Genomic DNA, 20299 nt, shown 5'->3' on the forward strand with positions numbered 1-20299 from the left:
ATTCGATTATTAAAAAAAAAAAGGCAAATAAAAGCATTTTACTTTTTGGGAAAATAAATTTTTTTCCATTTATGTGCGTATGAACATTAATACAATGGGCGTAAAAAATAATTCTCTTTGATCAATTATTAATGTATTGTTTAATGTTTTAATTCAAAAATAAACACTTATAATTTTCACCAAATGATCATATAATAGAAGTATAGTAGTTTTTCTTTATGTCAAATCTCAAGAGGAACAGGAAAATATTCGAAATATCGAGTTGTATTAAAATTCTTAAAAAATAAGTGAATAATTTGAATGCTTAAAATGCATAATTTAAATACTTAAAGTACTAAACCTATACATATATATTAATAAACTACAATAATGAATAAATTAATTTTCTTTAAAAAAATCTGACAATAAAGTTTATTAAAAAGCTATACAATTAAGTTATTAACTGAAATGGTAGTATATGGTAGTATCAAGGAAACTACAATGTTATTCGAGATAGTGACGTTTAACAAAATAAGGTTATGATTATCTACTGTATTTTTAATGGCATTCATTTCTTTTCAGTATTACATTATATTTATTTAAAGCAATATTATTGTATTTTTTAGAATGCAACGGTAAGGGATACTATAGTTGTTAATAATATATTTTATAATTAATTAACATTACCAGAACTGGGATTTGAAAAATTCTGCACATCGAGTTTTCCGTATTATGTCATATTAACAACAAACAACCACATACTATGGTTTGTGCAAGTCAAAAATTTAGTTTGCATTTCTACAACTTTTAACCCTTTACATATTATCGATCAGCAGTCAATCTTGACTTGAACATTGTCGAGACTCTACATCTACTCGATAACTGGACGATCCAATAATGCAGCCCTGAGCATTACTGTTTATGCATTTTACGTACTGAGCATACATTTATGATTATTTGATGATAAATATAATCTGATTTACCTAATTTAAATTTGCATACCTCTTTTTCCAATTAATTTTATGTTTAACAATATTATATTTATAATTTTGGTGTTTAACCAATAGATGCTCTAGAACAGGCAGGATATTCACGTGAGTAGTTATAAGTTTCTGATATACATAATTTGTGATAAACCTAATTGCCAGTTGATATTATGTACTTGTCAACTTAAATAATTTTTTAATGGTGGGCTAAAATTCATAAATTTAAACAAATCAACATTCAATTAAAAGATAATTTAACGTGTAATATATTATCATTTTATAGGTGATGTTGGATTTATAAACTACTGTTTTGCAATGCAATTTGGTGAGTTTTTTAGAGAAAATAATCTATAAACCAAATTTAAACCAGAGACTTTTATACTGCAACACATTTACACACTTAGTGAGCATTTTTTTTTTTGTCTTATTTATACTTTATAGTTATATTGAACTTAATATTAAGCTCTTTATTAATTTTTATATAAAATTTATATCATCTTTTTATATACTTTTTAAACTGGTTAAGTTCAGAGTTCATTAAAATATAAATGTATAAATAGTGTCATCTGATGTATTCACTGTATCAGCGTCTATAATAATATTTAAATGTTGAAAAAATATTTCTATCCCATACCTTATGCAATACTCAGTTATGGGCGAGTGATTTTAATTTAAAAATTAATTATTACAGAAAATATTGATAAACATATTGATTATATAACTATCAAACGGGGTGTACAAGATTGGGTTACTAAAGGTAAGTTTTATACTTATTATCGTGAACTACGTAATCTGGTTTACGACGAGTTAAAAATTAAATATTTTCACTTTTTCATCTTGACCAACGCCAAGTCATATATTGTCAACTCCAATTTTTTGTCTTTAATCGAATAATTGTAAAACATATAATAATCCACGAAAAATTGATGGCTGTAAAAGTGTAAATTTAGATTATCTCTAAGGTAATGTAGTAGAATGATATTTTATATAAACATGTTACGTGTACCTAATGTAACGTAAAAATAATTTTGTGATTAAATACACCAATAAGTGTTGGAAAATGCGAACAAATAATATGAATACGCAATTATGATGTTTGGAGGGTTCTCAAAATAATTTATTCAAGAAAAAACTAAACTATACAGTATTTTTACATTTTAATTAAATGTATACTGTGTTTACATATATCCTGACCCATAACTATCTAGTGTGGAACTATGGATAATTTTATTATTATTTTTATATACAAATTATATATAAATTCGATTAGTCAATTCAAATAAATGTTTACAATATAAGATATATGATATATTTTTTGCCGCATAAGAAATAGTAATATGCGCATAAACGTAATAAAAACATCAATAAAATTAATTTCTAGATATTTCTAAAGATTTCTTCGGAGAATTAATAAAACAGGGATGTGATGATGATGGTAAGTATAATTTTAATATTGCAATTGATTTTATAATCATTTACACAAATTTATAAATATAATCTAGCTATTGCATTATTTAGATGTGTTCCTAAAATTAAAATATATTTTAGTATATTGTTTGGGTGGGGGTAATTAACTACATTTGTGCGACATTGACAGCGTTACCACAATTCATTAACCACCCGTAGGTTCAAATTAGTCAGTAGCCATAAAACATAGGTAAACATGTCTGATGTATCTGTATGCAATGGATATTCGATTTACAATATATAACATATCATCCTTATTTTTCATTTTTTTTTTAGATATTGTGTTAACTCCAGTAGAATATTGTCTAAATATTGGTAAGTAATAGGTTCGAGGTACTTATATGAATATAACTCGATAATCTAAATATTTTAAAAATATTTTTGTTTACAAAAAAATAATATTATAATAATAAGCCGGCTAGCTGTTAAATACATATTATCAATATTAAACATAAAATGTTAATTAATGGAGGTAGATTATAATATATTTTAAGAATAATATTTATTATAAATCAAAATATTATATTAACAAAATCTAACATTTAAATTTATAGAGTCAACGTCTGATCAAAATAAAGGATGGTGTGGTGTTTTTGGTATATTTATTAAATTATTTTAAATTACAACATTATATAAACACATTAATATTAATAAATAAAAAAAAATAACATGTTTATGATTAAAATTAATCTAAAAAATTGACTATTTTGTTGCATTCATGAAGCAAACTTAAGTAAGGATACTAATTTATTTATCCATTTGGTTTTATTTATTCTGTCATTACTAAAGATGTTATCTAATAGTTAATACTTAACTATGATAGATGTACAATCACCAATAACTGTACTATAAGTGGTTTAACATTTTATTTTAAAGTAATATTAGTATTTTGGATGTTTTAAAATAAAGTTGTCAGGTATAAAAATTTGGAACTATGATAATTATAGTAAAGAGCATGGCCACATTCCTTGCATATAAAAGTAACAAAAACATATTTCTTTTCTTTTGAGTACTGTGATATTGTTTAAAGAAATTCAAAAAGGCTGTGTAAAATTTGACGGTTTGTTATTATAAATAATCTTGTATTAAGTCCCAACGATATATTACCCACCGATAAACACAGATTAATGAATCGAATTATTCTAAAATTGTTCACAAATAAACTAAAAGATTAAAATATGTTTAAACCATGCTAAAAAATGTTTTCATTGATTATATTTTAAATATAAATATTATAATAAACATTAAATACATTTTCGTTAATTATATATTTGTTAAATACTTATTTTTATACATTCACAGGAAAGACAATAAGTATGTTAACTAAAATACACTTGACACAGATTTAACCCTTTTAAAGTTTTAACTTTTACTACAAAATTATTTTTGTATAATATTATAAAAATAATATATCATAACTATTTTGTAAATTATTTATTATAAAATTATTATAATAGTGTTTAAATTATAATACTAATCAAATAATTAAATTTATTCATTCACAGGATTTAACAGTAAGCTCATAATAGTATAATATATTAATACTACTTTACTTATTATACCTAATTATTAAAAAATATTTTTAATCATATTTATATTTAATTTAATGTTATTTGGTTAACTATAAACTCCAACTCAGGTTTCGGCTTTCTATATTTTATAATAGAAAATAACTCCTTATGTAAAAAACTGTTGATGGATTGCCAATCAAGAACTGATTTTTCAACGAACAAATAACATCAAAACCGAATTTCATTTAAATTGAGTTACCGAAATACACACAGACTAACATAAAAACCTTTATACCATGTTTAAAAAAAAAAAAAATCCGATTTAATGGTAATGTGGATATGAGTTAAATTAAAATAGTGCAATAAATTTCATCAGAAAATTAAAATTTGATTTACAATTTTTTTATATCTTTAGGTTGTTTAAGTAAGATAAATGATGTTACTTTAAATATTATTTAAATACAATTTATAGTAAAAGTACATGTACAGCCTATACAATACATACATTTTTAATAATACAATTGCAATGCATTATCATTAGTATAATACTTAATTGCATTTATGGAAATCATCAAAATTATAAAATTATAAATTTTGATTCAGAATCAATAAAATCAAATAAATTTTATGGTGAATATATAATACATAGTTTATTATTATTTATGATAAAAATTTCCTGTTTATTCAAAAAAAAAAATTAGTATGTTTAAGATATAAATCAATTAAATAAATATATAATATGAATATTATGTATTTTCTAGGTAAAAATGCATACACTAATGTCCTTAAAACATATAGCAAACGTAAGAAAATTATTACATAATATGATTATATATTTATATGTACCTTAAAAGTATTGATTCATATTATATATTATGTTTCATTTATAAAAAATAAATAGAGCTCAGAAATTAAAGAAACTAAATATCATGATACGAAAAATTCCAAAGAAATCAATTTTATTATTTACCTATAATATTTCGATTTCTTTTAAGTAAATGATTTTCTGTAACTTTGTATTGCATAGAAATATATCGCCATAGGCCACGATTAAAAAGTTTAATATAAATATATATAAGTTTGTATATGTCAAAGTTAGAATTAAAAATACAATATAAATATTGACTTAGGAAAATGATTAAAATATTTTTCTCATTATTGAATTCTTTAATAAGTTTTTTTTTACATTAATTACAATCATTTTTTAGGATTTATATTTTGTGCCCTTTTTTGACTGCAAATGAGTTGTTCCCAAATACTGAATTTACTACTGTAAATTAAGAGCAATAATAACTAGGTACATGAATAATTTTAATAGTATTATTTTATTACATATCAGGCAAAAAAATTAATCATACCATTTTTATGAATTCAAATCACGAACTTTGTCCATTCTTATATGCATTTAATTTTTGACCAAGAAACAAACGTTTTTTACGTGTCGTCCTTAATAATTGTTCAGTACTTGTAATTTGAATATTTACATCACATTTCAAATTCTTTATCACTTCAGTAAATTGTAATATACTGGGATTGCTTGAATAAAACATAGAATTAAGTTTCGAGTGCAATGCGAGGAAATAAAGCATGATTCATGACATAATTTATCCTTTAAGAAAGTTGCACATTTTAGAACCACGAAATCACAAAACATTAGATCAAACACTAATGCATTTTAAACTTTATCTAGTTTGAGAATTAGCACACTAAAAACGTTCTTATAAAATTGGTTATCTCGAAGGGTTGATTCTGAGGATAAGCCGAGTTCTTGAATTTTCATCCACTAACTGCTATGACTGAAATATTAGCAACAGCCATTAATTTCTTTTTTTGGCCATACGTCAATGAGGGCAGAATTAATTACTATTTAAGATGCTCGAGGATACGTTGCACATTTAAATCAACAAATTTTTTTTTATATGTTTAAAAGCTACGAAATATGATTCTTGTCTTAGATTTGACAAATTTATACATGACGTTTTGGTACATCTCCATATCTGAAAGTCGCACTTCCAAAACACCATTTTGTTTCACTCATTTGTCAATTTTTCTATAGTGAAAGGATGTTGTTTGACCGATTAATAATTAATTGTTTAGGTACTACCATTTTGTATTACCTATTTAATGTACGAAAATTCAAAAAGTCAAGTGTGATATTGTAATGTCCGAATATGTAATATATAATATAGTTCGTTTTAATACATATAGGTATTTTTTTTTATTTTATTTATCAGGGCCTCGATTGATAAGAGGAAAAGGTAATAAAAAAATAACGACTAAAGTATTATATGAGTACATATAACGTACATAAAACTTAACAAAACTTTTCCTGAATTACTTAAAATATAAATTTTAGTATGATAAATAGTATAGTTTCTAGTAGCTTAATTAACAAATTATTCCATCACCATTATAGAATACGTATCTCAAATCGTAAAAGAACTTACAGGTACAATTTAAAAATATTATTTTCAGGAGTATGTATAATTATGTATAAAATATATATTTATGGATCATGATATTACAATAGAACTTTGTTGACATTTTTATAATTACGGTTTATTGATCACACTTTTGCGTACTAATTCATAAATAATCAAATATTCAATATATATTTTAGTAAATTACATAAAATGTAATCCATAAGATCTAACATTGATTCATCCGAGATTAAATAACTAAACTAATTCTAACATTCAGTGTATTTTTATTTAGTTAAGCCAACATTTGTTATTTGGCAACAACAATATACATCAACTCTAAAAAAAAAATACGAAAGTCACTAAATTAGTGATCAAGTTTATAAATACCCACATTGTAACCTCTATTTTATGGTGCATTGGTAATAACCTAATAAATAATAAAAATGAACACATTTTAACCATTTTAATATATTAACAACTCTTTGTTTTAGGGGTTCAAAAAAGTTACTTCGACTACCATACCGACATTTTGAATAGATTGAAAGGAAGTGAGTATTCTCTTGAAAATTATTAATTATAATATTTATCTGTTTCCAGTTAAATAATAAAATAACGATACAATATTACACTATATCATTGACTATATAGAATAATTAGAATATACTATTAACCAGTTATTATCAATGTTCTATATTAATTGTAATTTGTATAATATAGTATTGATTTATAAAAATAAAGAATATTTCTGTAAGTTAACGTTGATTAATATAGCAGTATAGCCTATATATGTACTTAAACAAATATTCTTTAATTTTATATTGATATCTATTACATAAAACATTGCAAATCAATAATAAACAATTTGATCTTATAATTTAACCAGACAATTAAACTGATTAAGTATTACATTTTCGTATGATAATATAACTGGCACTATATATTGTCCAGTGAATATTATTTCAATATGTAATGTAAAAAGTAACCGGTTTTTATATGAATAAAAATGTAAATATTTTAATTTCCCCTGATCCATTGCCATGTTAACACGTTTCTTAGTTTTAATTTATTATTCTGTTTACTCGACATTTTTATTGATGGTCTTATAAAAAATAATAACAATTTTAAAAAAAATATTTTAAAATTATAAAATTAAGTATTTAGTTTTTGAATTTAAATTTAATAAATTAATTAACGCTCCCCATATTAAAAAAGGTTCAAAGACTCAAAAAATCACATTTTTTTATTATTTTATTTCTGAATTGTATTAAATTATAATTTAAATATTTTATCCTAGGGCCTTGAGGACATAATAAATTATATAAACTCATATACAATTAATTTAAAATATTGAATAGTTACCTTATCAATTATTACACATTCACTAATTATATTTATTTCACATTGTATAGGCATGTAAATAAGTTATCATATTACTCTTAATCTGAAAAATACGTTTTGAATAAACTATAAAGAATCTTGATAAAACACCAGACATATCCATCTCATTAAGATACTTTTTTTTTTAAGTTTCTATTACAATAGAATATAATTATACTTATTTATAAACAATAAATTAATTTTTCATTACTTACTTTTGTACCAATACTTTTTTCTTTAAGACAGAGGTGGTTAAAAATAAATACCTTGTTAATCGCTTTTCTAGAAGTTTTTACCCGTTTCTTATTTTATTTTCTAGTTTGAGCCATTATTTACATTCACAAGCATGTCTATATTGTGTTTTATCAAATACATTAATAAAAAAATTCTAAGAAATGTCTAAATGTTTTATAAAAGTTATTTAATTTTAATTGATTAGATTTAAAATTAAAAAAAAATAGAAGGCATAAAATGTAATATTGTTTTATATTATTGTTTTTAGGCAAACGATATTGGACTTATTCACTGTGGTGTAAATTGAAATTTGAACCTCCCATTGACACTCAAACAAACTCACCTAAAGCACCGGATCAGGAAGAACCTAAATAATTGAACTGCTATCGTATTTAATTAACTGCTTTTAATTGTATTTTTAAATCTATAATATTAAAATAAAATTGATAAACTCACTTCTGATATAATAAGAATTTCAAGCATAAATCGTTACGTCGAAATTATTAATTTATTATATTTAAATAAAAATCAACATCTAATTAATTGTAACAAGTAATGGAATTTATAAATTTCTTATACGTATATATTGATTTATTCTCACGGTGGCCAGTGTTATTATTTATTTAGTATTTTATTAATATTGTATGAGTTTCTATGTTTGATGTCTAATAAAAATGTATTGTACATTTTCGGACCAATATATAATTATGTGGATTGTATTATTTGTTTGTACATAGTTATAGTACTGACACGGTCACGGTGGATTTGTCTGTTGACGAAAGGTCTGCGATTAGCCTGTCGCAATTTTCCAAGTAGATGTGGTGATTTGAAACCAACACACGTTTATATCCACTCGCCTAATAAACACTTAATGTTGTGTTATGTATTTTTTACAATCGACAAAAAAAAAAAAAATATAAAACAAAATGAATGTCACGAAAAGAAAGTTGTTAATCGTAGTTACAACCGTGACTGTGAGAGAACGAGATCGCTCGCGGCTGACACTTGCGCGTCCAGCGCGACTCGTCTCCGATCCTGCTTTTTCCTTTTGCCAGTGCCGTGGGTTGGTCGACGATGTCACGACTTTACCCGTGAGTGCGGTTGTGGCAGTCAGACTGGTCGCTGCGGTGCCTGTAATTTGATATAAGATATTTCATCAAATTTATGATTAAAATTATTTTTATAATGTTAAGTAACGAAGCTTTGTATAATCCTTTTTTACTGCAAGTGACGAGAACAGAACTTGATAAATTATAAGCCATTTCTTGAATACCAAATTCGTTAAAATTTTAAAACGACAGTTTTTGATCTATATTCTACTTTTGCTAGATCCAAATAAACAGTTGAATATTTATTTTTATTTGCGGCGTATTTATAAATGTAGTTTTACATTGTTTCAATAATTGTTTATACTGAACAATAGAATAACAAATATAATAAGTATCTATTAATTTTTAATAATAAATCTATTCAAATTTCAATGTCAAGATTAACTACTATGAATGTTGACAAATGGTTACATTTCAATTTATAATTTCAATATTTTACTCATAAACCTAATTGAATCTTACCCCCTTTTTTCCACCAAATACCTGTCGAAAATAATTATTTTTTCCAAATGTACAACCCCACCCCCGCCCAAAACCTGAAAATGAATCCTAGTTGCGCCAATGCAGTCAACGTTATAACACCCATTATGTGGTGTCAGTACAAAACCTTCAATGCCTATTTAATGTTTACTTAGTTATTAAAATAATCTCATTGACTGGAGAAAGCCCAGCATTCTAAAGGTGTATTACTTAAAAATTCCCATTAATCCTACCTTTACAGGACTACTACAACAAGTACGTAGTAACATATTATTCTATATTATCCAGATTTTTGTACGTATAAATAAATATTTTATATATATTATGCTTAACACAACAATACCTTACAGCCTACACTATTTTATTCTCAATATAAATTCAAGTTACATTATACAAACATTTATAACTATGAGCAAGGTATTTAAATAAACTGTTAACTAATAAAACAAAAACCAATTGGTTGTCGATGTTAATGCGTTGATCGTTGTTAGTATACTTGTGTTTTGTATTGTAATATCTTTTGGAATAATGGATCTCTTTAATAACGATAGATTTTAGATAATGATTCAATTGATGTGTAACTATTTTATTTTATGATAAGCTGATAAACAATAACTCTATAAACAATTCGGATTGTCTAAAAATTTACTTTAAAAGAATTTATCATAAATTCATAACAATATATTAAGTAAAAATTTTAGAAACTGGGTCAAATGTGTTTGTTAATATGTAAAATATAATATTATGTGTTTTAGTCGCACATGTCTTACAAAACAAAGTTTATTTAGTGCCTATTTTATTATTATTATAATATTTATGGCTGAAATGTGTTCATAACAATCGTCAACAAATAACCGTATCATTTTTGAAAATAATCACACCTGTTTTAATCTTGCAATGCAAAATAGTTGCTTGTTCTTTGTAATATTCTAAACATTTTAATTATTAAACAATAACTATGGTATCTTCTAAAATTTTAATGACATTAACAGCGATCAGTATTATTAGCTGCAGCGATTCCAACAATGAAGGTAACAAAAAAAAAAAAAATGTATAAAAAAATTAATATTAAGTATGACACAAATCTTTGTATGTATTATAAAAAATTATGGTTAATATTATAAAAAACATAAAATATTATTTTTAACTATGATTTTTCTAAAAAACATAAGATAGAAAAGATAGGGTTATAAGTTATTTTAATATAGATAGGTATTACATATAATAATAAGTCAATATATTTATCACATTTTAAAATCACCATTTTATTAAAATGTCTTATATTTTTTAATTTTTATGGTAAATGAAAATAACATTTTGAAACAACATAATGATTAGAAAAATGTCAATAATCAAATCTTATATGAATATTACATTCATACTATCATGCTCTATATTATTTGGAGTGGACATTTTAGACAATTTATCAAATCTTATTTTTATATATTATAAACATATATACCCATACGGATTATAAATTATAAAATTACAATGTAATACAATATATTTTATTAATTTAACATGGGTTTTAAATATGTATTTAAAATGTCGAAGAACTCATTATTAGCTAACAGTGATTTTACATTTAAATTACGTTAAATTAATTTATATTATTCAATACCAATGTTATTTTTACACACACAATGATATTATTGTATTAACATGTACACTGTTGACAGATTTTGAGCAGAACGATTAATGGTTTAGTTATACAACGATGACAATTTTATTTGATTGTATCTGTACTTTGTTTACATGTTTTATACTTAAAAACATATTTTTAAATTTAAATTTTATAATAATCAAAGATAGATCTCGTTGAACTTTTAGTAGTAAAAATTAAAAAAGCTCAGTGCTTATTTAAAAAAATTTGAAAAAACTAACAGAAACATTAGAAAAAACATTTTTTGATAAAATAAATTTGAACTTTATTTGTTGTAATTCAGAAATGAATAATATAATAAACACTTTGTAAATTAAAAAATTATTAAGTATAATTAAATTATTTTTTATTACTTAATATATTTGTGATGAATTTAACTAGTCTGAATTTAAAATATTTTTCAATTTTGATCTAAAGTGTTTGATAATAATTAATCTTGGATAAAAAGAATATTTTTTAATAACCTCGTAAGTCGTAACTGGTAACTAAGTTGAACAATTTACACGTTCCACGAGAGTGACGTATAAATATTGAATTTTATTTGTGTATCATATCGATTATCGGTTTAAAGAGATTTGAATTATTGACTTGATGATAATCTAACGTGTAGATTTTTAATGCTCAGACGACTTATATAATATTGATCTACATTAATCTGGTTAATCTTGATGTGATTATAATTCACCATAATGAGTTTTAAAATGGTAGCTGGAGAACGACAAAATAAATAAGTTATTTATCAAAAGGAAAAATTTCTTAAAACAAACCATGTTAATAATATATAAGCGAATATTAAATGGATATTTTAAAATATAATATCATCAAAACCACGAAAAACAGCAAATAAATTTATTAACAAAAAAAAAAAAAATAATAATAAATTCAAATCAACTCTAAAGAAAACATAACGATTTCACAGATAATTCTAAAATAAAAACTGTTGAAGGTGAGTCGTTTTTATTATTATTTAATAGAAACAGATTTGGAAAAAACATCGGTGAGTTTTTCTATAGATAGTAATCTAAATAAGGCTCTAAGTTCAACAAAAACGATATTTTTTAAATGGTAAATTTTCTTTATGTCCTATGTTTACTTACCAACTTTATGCAATCTATATAAATACAATCGGAAATTATGTTTCATTTGTTTTTTGTTATATATATCATATAATATGCATTATCATTTGGTTTTTTAAAAATAAAATGTACTGAATTATAAGAGGCGTAAGAGGCTATACACAAGGGTGTTGTAGGGTAGGTGTTAGGATTTTTTGTATGCTTATTAGTGAGGTATAAACTATTTATGTACCAAAATTCAGCTTTCGGGGAATTAGTTCCGAACTTAATCAATTTTTTTATTTAATTCGACTGAACTATATTATATTAAAAAAGAAATTCAATGCAAAGTCAATTAATTTTTTTATAATATTTTCTACAAAAAGTAATTACGTTGACACTTTAAAACGTTTTTAATTACTATAAGAATAGTCAAATACAATAAAATACAATAAAAGCTTTGTATTTTTTGGAAATATAAAAAGTTTTTCCATTAACATGCGCATGAAGGTATTAGTGGACATAAAAAATAATTCTTCTCGGTCCATTATTAATGTTTTGTTTTAATTCAAAAATAAATACTTACAATTTTCACGAAATTATCAAATTATCATTACCCATATTATATTGTGTCAATTTCTAATTTTATAACTATTTTTGAGCTATTTTTGTTTTTGATAGAATAATTTAACAATTAATTGTAAATAAGACATTTAATTTGTATTTATTTTCCATTTCACTATATTAAATACGAATAACTACAAACGCGTGAAATCAGTAATCACTATACTAAATGAACTACTTAATTTTTTTTCTTACTATAATGAAAATATTGTTTATGTTATCGGGATAACGATAAACAGTTAAATTTACTACAAGTTATTGAGAGCAAAACGCTATTGTGAAATGGTAGTTTTGAGGGGATTTTAATGTAGTCCGATAGCGCAACGTTTAACATAAAAAGGTTATTATTATCTATTGTACCTATTTTTAATGTCGTTTATTTCTTTTCGATGTCACATTTTTTTTATTTATTTAAAGTAATTATATCGTATGTTTTAGAATGCGAAGGTAAGGGATAGCATAGTAGTAAATAATATATTTTACAATTAATAACCGTTAACATGGCTGGGATTGAACAAGTTCTGTCCACCGACCACCGTATTTTTCGTATAATTTCATATTTAATATCAACAACAAACAGCCACGTATCTACTATGGTTTGTGTAAGTCCAAAATTTAGTCTGCATTTCTACAACTTTTAACTCTTAACATACATTGATCAGCAATCAATCATGACTCAAACGGCTGGTCTAACATTGTCGTGACTCACCGAGTTTTACTTGATAGCTCGACGATCCAATTTGGACCTAAACATTACGATATATGAATTTTACGTACTGAGCATTTATGATATTTAGTGAATAATGTCAATTTCAATCATGTAACAAAATTCAACTACCTAATTTATTCGTAACTCACTTATTCTATTCACCAACCTTATTTCTCTAAAAATATACTTTAGCAATAATCATTTGAATATTAGTATAATCCTGCTTATCTAATTTAAATGTTCATAAGTATCTCTTTTTATCAATTAATTTTATGTTTATCAATATTATATTCATAATTTTGGTATCTAACTAACAGCTGCTCTTCAAAGGGCTGGATATACAAGTGAGTAGTTATAAGTTTCTGATATATACAATTTTGTTAAGCCTTTTTTGTTAACATTATAAGTTGACAGTTAAAATTTTGTACCTACTAACTTAAACTATTTTTTAATTGTGGAATAAAATTCATAAATTTAAACAAATCAACATTCAATTAAAAGATAATTTAACGTGTAATATAATTATCATTTTATAGGTGATATTGGATTTTTAAACTACTGTTTAGCTCATCATTTTAGTGAGTTTTTTTAAGTGATAATAATTTATAAATTAAATTTATGGCAGAAATTTTATAATTCAACTAATTTTTACGGTTGATGACAATTTTTTGCCCCCTTATTAATTGTTTACAGTCATAATGAACATAATATTAAACTCTTTATCAAAAGTTATAATTTCCTTTCTAAGTAAATATTACAAGTTTAAGGAAATTTAAAAATTAATTTTAATAATAGACTTTATAAGTCTATGTCATCTTTTCGTAGACTGTTTAAACAGGTAAAGTGCAGAGTTCATTATTATAAATATACAAATAGTATAACATGATATTATATTCATCCTATTAAGGTCTATAATAATTTATATGTTCCAAAACAATCTTTATATTTTATGATTTATGCAATACCTAGATGTGCGGGTGATTTTAATATAAAAATTAAATATTACAGAAAATTCTGACGACTTTAAAGAATATCTGATCGAACAGAAAAAAATAATGGATTTAAAAACCCGAGGTAAATTTTACATTTATTATCGTGAACTATGTATTCTGGTTTACGACGTGCTAACAATTAAATATTTTCAAATTTTCATCTTGACCAACGCCAAACCGTATAATATTATTACCAATGCCAATGCCAAACGCTAAATATATTTTCACATTATACATTTTTGTCTTCATACTTATAATTGTGAAAAGTATGCTAATCCAGAAAGAGTTGATGACTATAAATTTAGGTTATCTCTATGGACGTAAATAGGCTGGGGCTTAAGATGGCTTAGCCCTCCCTAACATATTTTAATATTTAGCCATTTAGGTTATCTTTATTATAATGAATTATATAATTTAAAATCTATATTTATAATATTAATTATATAAATTATAACCAATGGTAATAGTTAAAAATATAATTATAAATATCACCGATTAGTGATAACGTAATGAGTAATATTGTATGGAATATAATATTATGTTTATTATTTATGATTATATTATAATAAAAATAAACCAATGTATTGATAGTGGTATCTTTCGACCTATGACTAGATTTTCCTTTATTATTATTACATATCCCAATATTTATATTAAGTTAAATCATATTGCATTAGCTATACGCCTATACCTATAAGCTCGGAAACATATGAGAGATCTTTTTCCTCTATGAGAAAAATAAATACTTATCTAAGGTCCAACATGAAACAAGATAAATTTACCGATTTAAGTACTATAAACATAGAAAGAGAATTATCAAACCAAATTGATAATGAACAAATGTTAATCAAGTTTTTCGAGGAAGAAAGAAGGATGCAATTATAATGAAATTAATTGTGTATAATATTATAATATGTAATATATAAGTATATTATGACTGTATAAAACTCTTTGGTTTTTCACAATAATTCAAAAAATTAATTTACATTTAATTTGCAGTGATAGTTTTGAATTGTATCAGTATCATAGATACAATTGTGTGTAAGTAAATGGGCAGAAGACAAATCTCCCAGAATTTTTGTTCTTAAAACCTTTCGGGCTCAAGCCCTATGCATTCGAAGACCCAATTTACGTCCATGGTTATCTCCAAGGTAATGTAGCAAAATAAAAATGGGGTGATTGGGAATGAGATTTTGTCTAAATATGTTACGTGTACCTAATAACAGTAATAATTTAAATATAATTTTCTGATTTTGTACACACATAAGTGTTGAAAAATTTGATCAGATAATATGGATACGCAATTACTTCAAAATGTTTGGAAACTTCTAAATATAATTTATTCAAGATAAAACTAATCTATACGGTGTTTCTTACTTTTTACATTTGAATTAAATGTGTGTACAATATCTCTCCTAACTCACAACTATCTGGCATGGAAAAATTGTATTATCAGTTATGTGTAAACATTATACAATATTAGACCGATTAGTCAGTTCTAATAAATATTTTATAATATTAGAGATATATTATTTTTTTGCAGCCAAGAAATAATCGTATGCGCATAAACATAATTAAAATATCAATAAAATTAATTTCTAGATATTTCATATGAATTTTTGAAAGCAATAAAAAAAAAAGGATGTGATAAGAACGGTAAGTATAATTTTAATATTTTAATTGTTTTTTTAATCATTTGTATAAAATATTCATTGTGTCCACTATAATTGTTGCATTACTTATGTATATGTTCCTAAAATTAACATTTGTTTTGACATGCATTGTCATGGGGTCATTCAATATATTGACCTATGTGACACGCAGAGCTTTACTATGACGTCATGAACCTCCTGTAGGTTTATGACGATGTATATAATATTTATGTATCACAATAATAACAATAACAATTCCGTTCCTATTACATTCGACTATAACTTTGTACGACGTAGTTAGAGAGTGTTACCACAACGTCATTAACCACCGCACCCGTAGGTTTTAATTAGTCAGTAGCTAGATAGATATGTCTATAAGAAATAAATATGTCCTAAGTATATGAATGCAGTGAAGAATCGATTTACAATATGTGACCCAATAACATAACATCCTTATTTTTCATTTCTTTACAGATATTGTGATGAATCCAATACAATATTGCTATGATCTCGGTAAGTAATAGTATTAACGTTCAACATACAATTTCAAAGTTTAAAAATCTAAAATATTTTGATATAATATAATAAATATTATATATTTTATGAATAATATTTATTACAAATTATAATATTATATTTACAAAATATAACATTTAAATTTATAGATTTAAAGAAAAAACCAAATGTTTTATGGTTTGGATATAAGGGTATAATTATTATATTATTTTAAATTACAATAATATGTCTTAAATCACATTATCATAATAAACATTTTAAAGAATTGTATATATTATTTTATGAAAACATATAATTTTTTTTAATTATTAATGAATATTCAGAAAATAAATATCGGCTATGTATATGGGAAATACTTTCTTCGTTGTTATAGTCTTCTATATTAGATCGAAAAAATATGACACCATTTCTTATTATGACTTTTTTAATCTTGCCAATATGTAGCCGGTTTCGGCAACCTTTTGTATATTTTTAATTTATTTTTCCATCTTAATCTGCCGCCTTAGTGGTATTTCACTGAAAGATGTTAAAATATCAGTTGTTTAAACGTTTCTTCTTTATGTTGGGCGTGGCCAACTGAACCGAGTATTATTTATTTATTTTTATTTTATTACAATACCAAGAGACCAGTAGAATTGTTTGGAATTTTACTGTAATTAGTTAGTGTGTTAGTATTAAAGTAGGATTTGTATGAATATTTTTAGGATACGACCCACTCGTACGTTTTTACATCCACTATTTAGTTGGAATATATCTTAAGTTTACAGCTAAATCTATTAATATTAACTCGGAATCCCTTATCAGTTAACAAGTCTATGCGACTGTATCCATAATAATTTAATTCTATATGAAAGCTGTTATTTTGAAATACCCTTTATTTTCGATTTTTGAGTTGAAAATTATCAAAATTATCTGCATACTGTATCTAAGAATACTATCTAAAATACCATTAAGTAAGAGAAGAAGTCCTTAATCTCTAACTTTTTCATATCCTCTGCTGGATCATTTACACTCACATAAATACTAATTAAAACTATCCAACTTCCTTCATAAACAGTGTAAAAGAACTAATTATTTTTATATCACTAATAGCCATGCACACGTCGTTTTTCACATAGATCCATTGTTTTTTTCTCCATCATATACTTCATAAAATATTTTAATATTATAATCTGTCTTTCATAAGAGTTACCTCAGGTGACAATACATTTTGGCCCCGTTTAGTTCGACCATAGTCATAAATAACTTTTTACCAAATTCTAATTGGCTGAAAATGTTCTTTACCATGCTAATCTTAACAAAATACACGCTACGTGATTGTTAGAACTGTGACTACTTGCAAAATTATCAGCAATGAACAATAATTGTATTACAATTTATAATTATTATCATTTAGGCTACACGATTGTTAGATCAATAAAATTATGTTCTCGAGAACACGAATTTAAAGGATGTTATATTCACACCAATTTTGTCGATTTCATGCACAAAAACCAACCATCCATAGTTACTTATTGAGACAAATGATTATAGTATTTTTCAGCAATTATAATTCTGAATCCAACTTTTGCAAAGTTACCAACCCTAATATTTGTTTCTCCACCTAATCAAAAACACTCCTACGGGTTCGTTCTTGTGTAATCCGTATTTTCTAAGTTATAAAAAGAAAAGCAGTCTTCCAATTTTAAAGCATTTAGTGCTATTTTCAGTTATGTCGAAGCACTATGAGTGTGTCTTGAGGATTTAGTCTGACGGATCTTAGCCTATCGACAAGTCTCTGATCTTGGTAGTCAAAACAACTACAAAAAATTAGGTAGTAATTATTATTACATCGTTTAACTTAACTATAAGCGATAGTAAATCCATTATTTCTAACCTAATTTTAAATAGGAATATTTATAACTAAAATCTATCAAATACATATTTTTGAATTAGCATTGTATAATGTATTTATAATGTATTAATTTAGTGTGTATAACACAACCATTATTCGAAATGTATAATACTTATATTAATTTATAATAATTTACTATTTTATTGCATCCATGTAGGTTTTTATTCCGAAGGTAAAAATACAAATTTATTTATTCGTACAGTTATATTTATTCATTCATTACTTCAAGTGCTACCTAATAGTTAATACTTAACTATGATAGATGTACAATCACTAATAACTGTATTATCAGTGGTTTAACCTTTTATTTCAAAGTTATATTAGTATTTTGGTAGTTTTTGAGATAAATTAATTGTCCGATATTAGAGCTTAGAGCTATGATAACTTTAACAAATAGCTTGCTCACATTACTTGTAATAAAAAAAAACATATTTATTTTCTTTTGGGTAGTGTGATATTGTTAAAAGAAGTTCATAGATATAATGTAAGGCTGTGTAAACTTCAACGACTTATTTTTATTATTATATTTAATCTTGTATTGAGTACTTAAGATATATTACCCACGGACAAATACAAATAAATGAATCAAAAAAGCGCACGAATGAACTAAGACTAAAATATATTTAAACCATACTCAAAAATTACTCGTTTTCATTGACTAAATTTCAAATAGAAGCATTTTAATAACCATTAAATATTATATTTCAATTAATCATATATTTATTAAATATTTATGTTAATGTATTCACAGAAAAACGCAGTAGTAAGTCATCTCAACTATTCTTGGCAAAGACTTGACCTTTCTAAGTTTTATTACAAATTTATTTTTGTTTAACATTTTATAAATTAAATATCAGTTTAATATTTGTTTTGTAAATTATCGATTATAAAATTATTGTAATAGTTTTTAATTTATAATATTAATCAATTAATTATGTTTATACATTCACAGAAATTAAAGGTAAGCTTATGATAATATAATATATTAATACTAATTTACCTATTATACCTAATTTTTAGTAAATATAATAATAAGAAAAAACTGAGCCGTCGCGGGACGCATGGTAGATGTGAAACATCAAAAATGTTCTTTTTGTAATAATGTTGAAAATAGTTGGTGTTTTCACTGTCACTTGCTCTGTCAGCTGCACCGTCATATTTTAGTAGAAAATATATATTGTTATTGAAACGCTCCGCTCAAAACAACATATACGTAACAATTTTGGGTAAAACAAATAAATTATTAACTTCAAAAGAAAATTAAATTACTGATGAAACCTTAAATGCTGTAATTGATTCTGTGCAATTTATGAGTACGCAATTTGATAATTTTGGACAACAATTGTAAACGTTAGTGTCTATAATCAATGAATTAAAAAAAGAAAATAAACACATAAAAGAAGAAAATATAGTTCTTAAGAAAGACATGTTAAAATTATCACAATGAGTAAATATTCTTGAACAAAAAGCGCTAGAGCGTTTGTAGAACTTATTGGTATACTTGAAATTCAAAACGAAATTTGTACTGATACTGTTACTAAAATTACGTCAACACAGGGATTAGATATAAAAGTCAAAAGTGCTTTTCGCATACCATCAAAATTCAAGGATAAGCTTGGGAAGATTTC

At 24.3% G+C, this 20299-nt stretch overlaps 1 pseudogene; it reads right to left on the bottom strand.

Annotated features, from left to right (window-relative positions):
• LOC113552501 overlaps positions 1 to 18282 on the bottom strand; it is a 46309-nt pseudogene extending 28027 nt beyond the window's left edge.
• Positions 18283 to 20299: the final 2017 nt, after the last annotated feature.

The sequence above is a fragment of the Rhopalosiphum maidis genome, chromosome 2 (genome assembly GCF_003676215.2).
Source record: "Rhopalosiphum maidis isolate BTI-1 chromosome 2, ASM367621v3, whole genome shotgun sequence".
Classification (NCBI taxonomy): Eukaryota; Metazoa; Arthropoda; class Insecta; order Hemiptera; family Aphididae; genus Rhopalosiphum; species Rhopalosiphum maidis.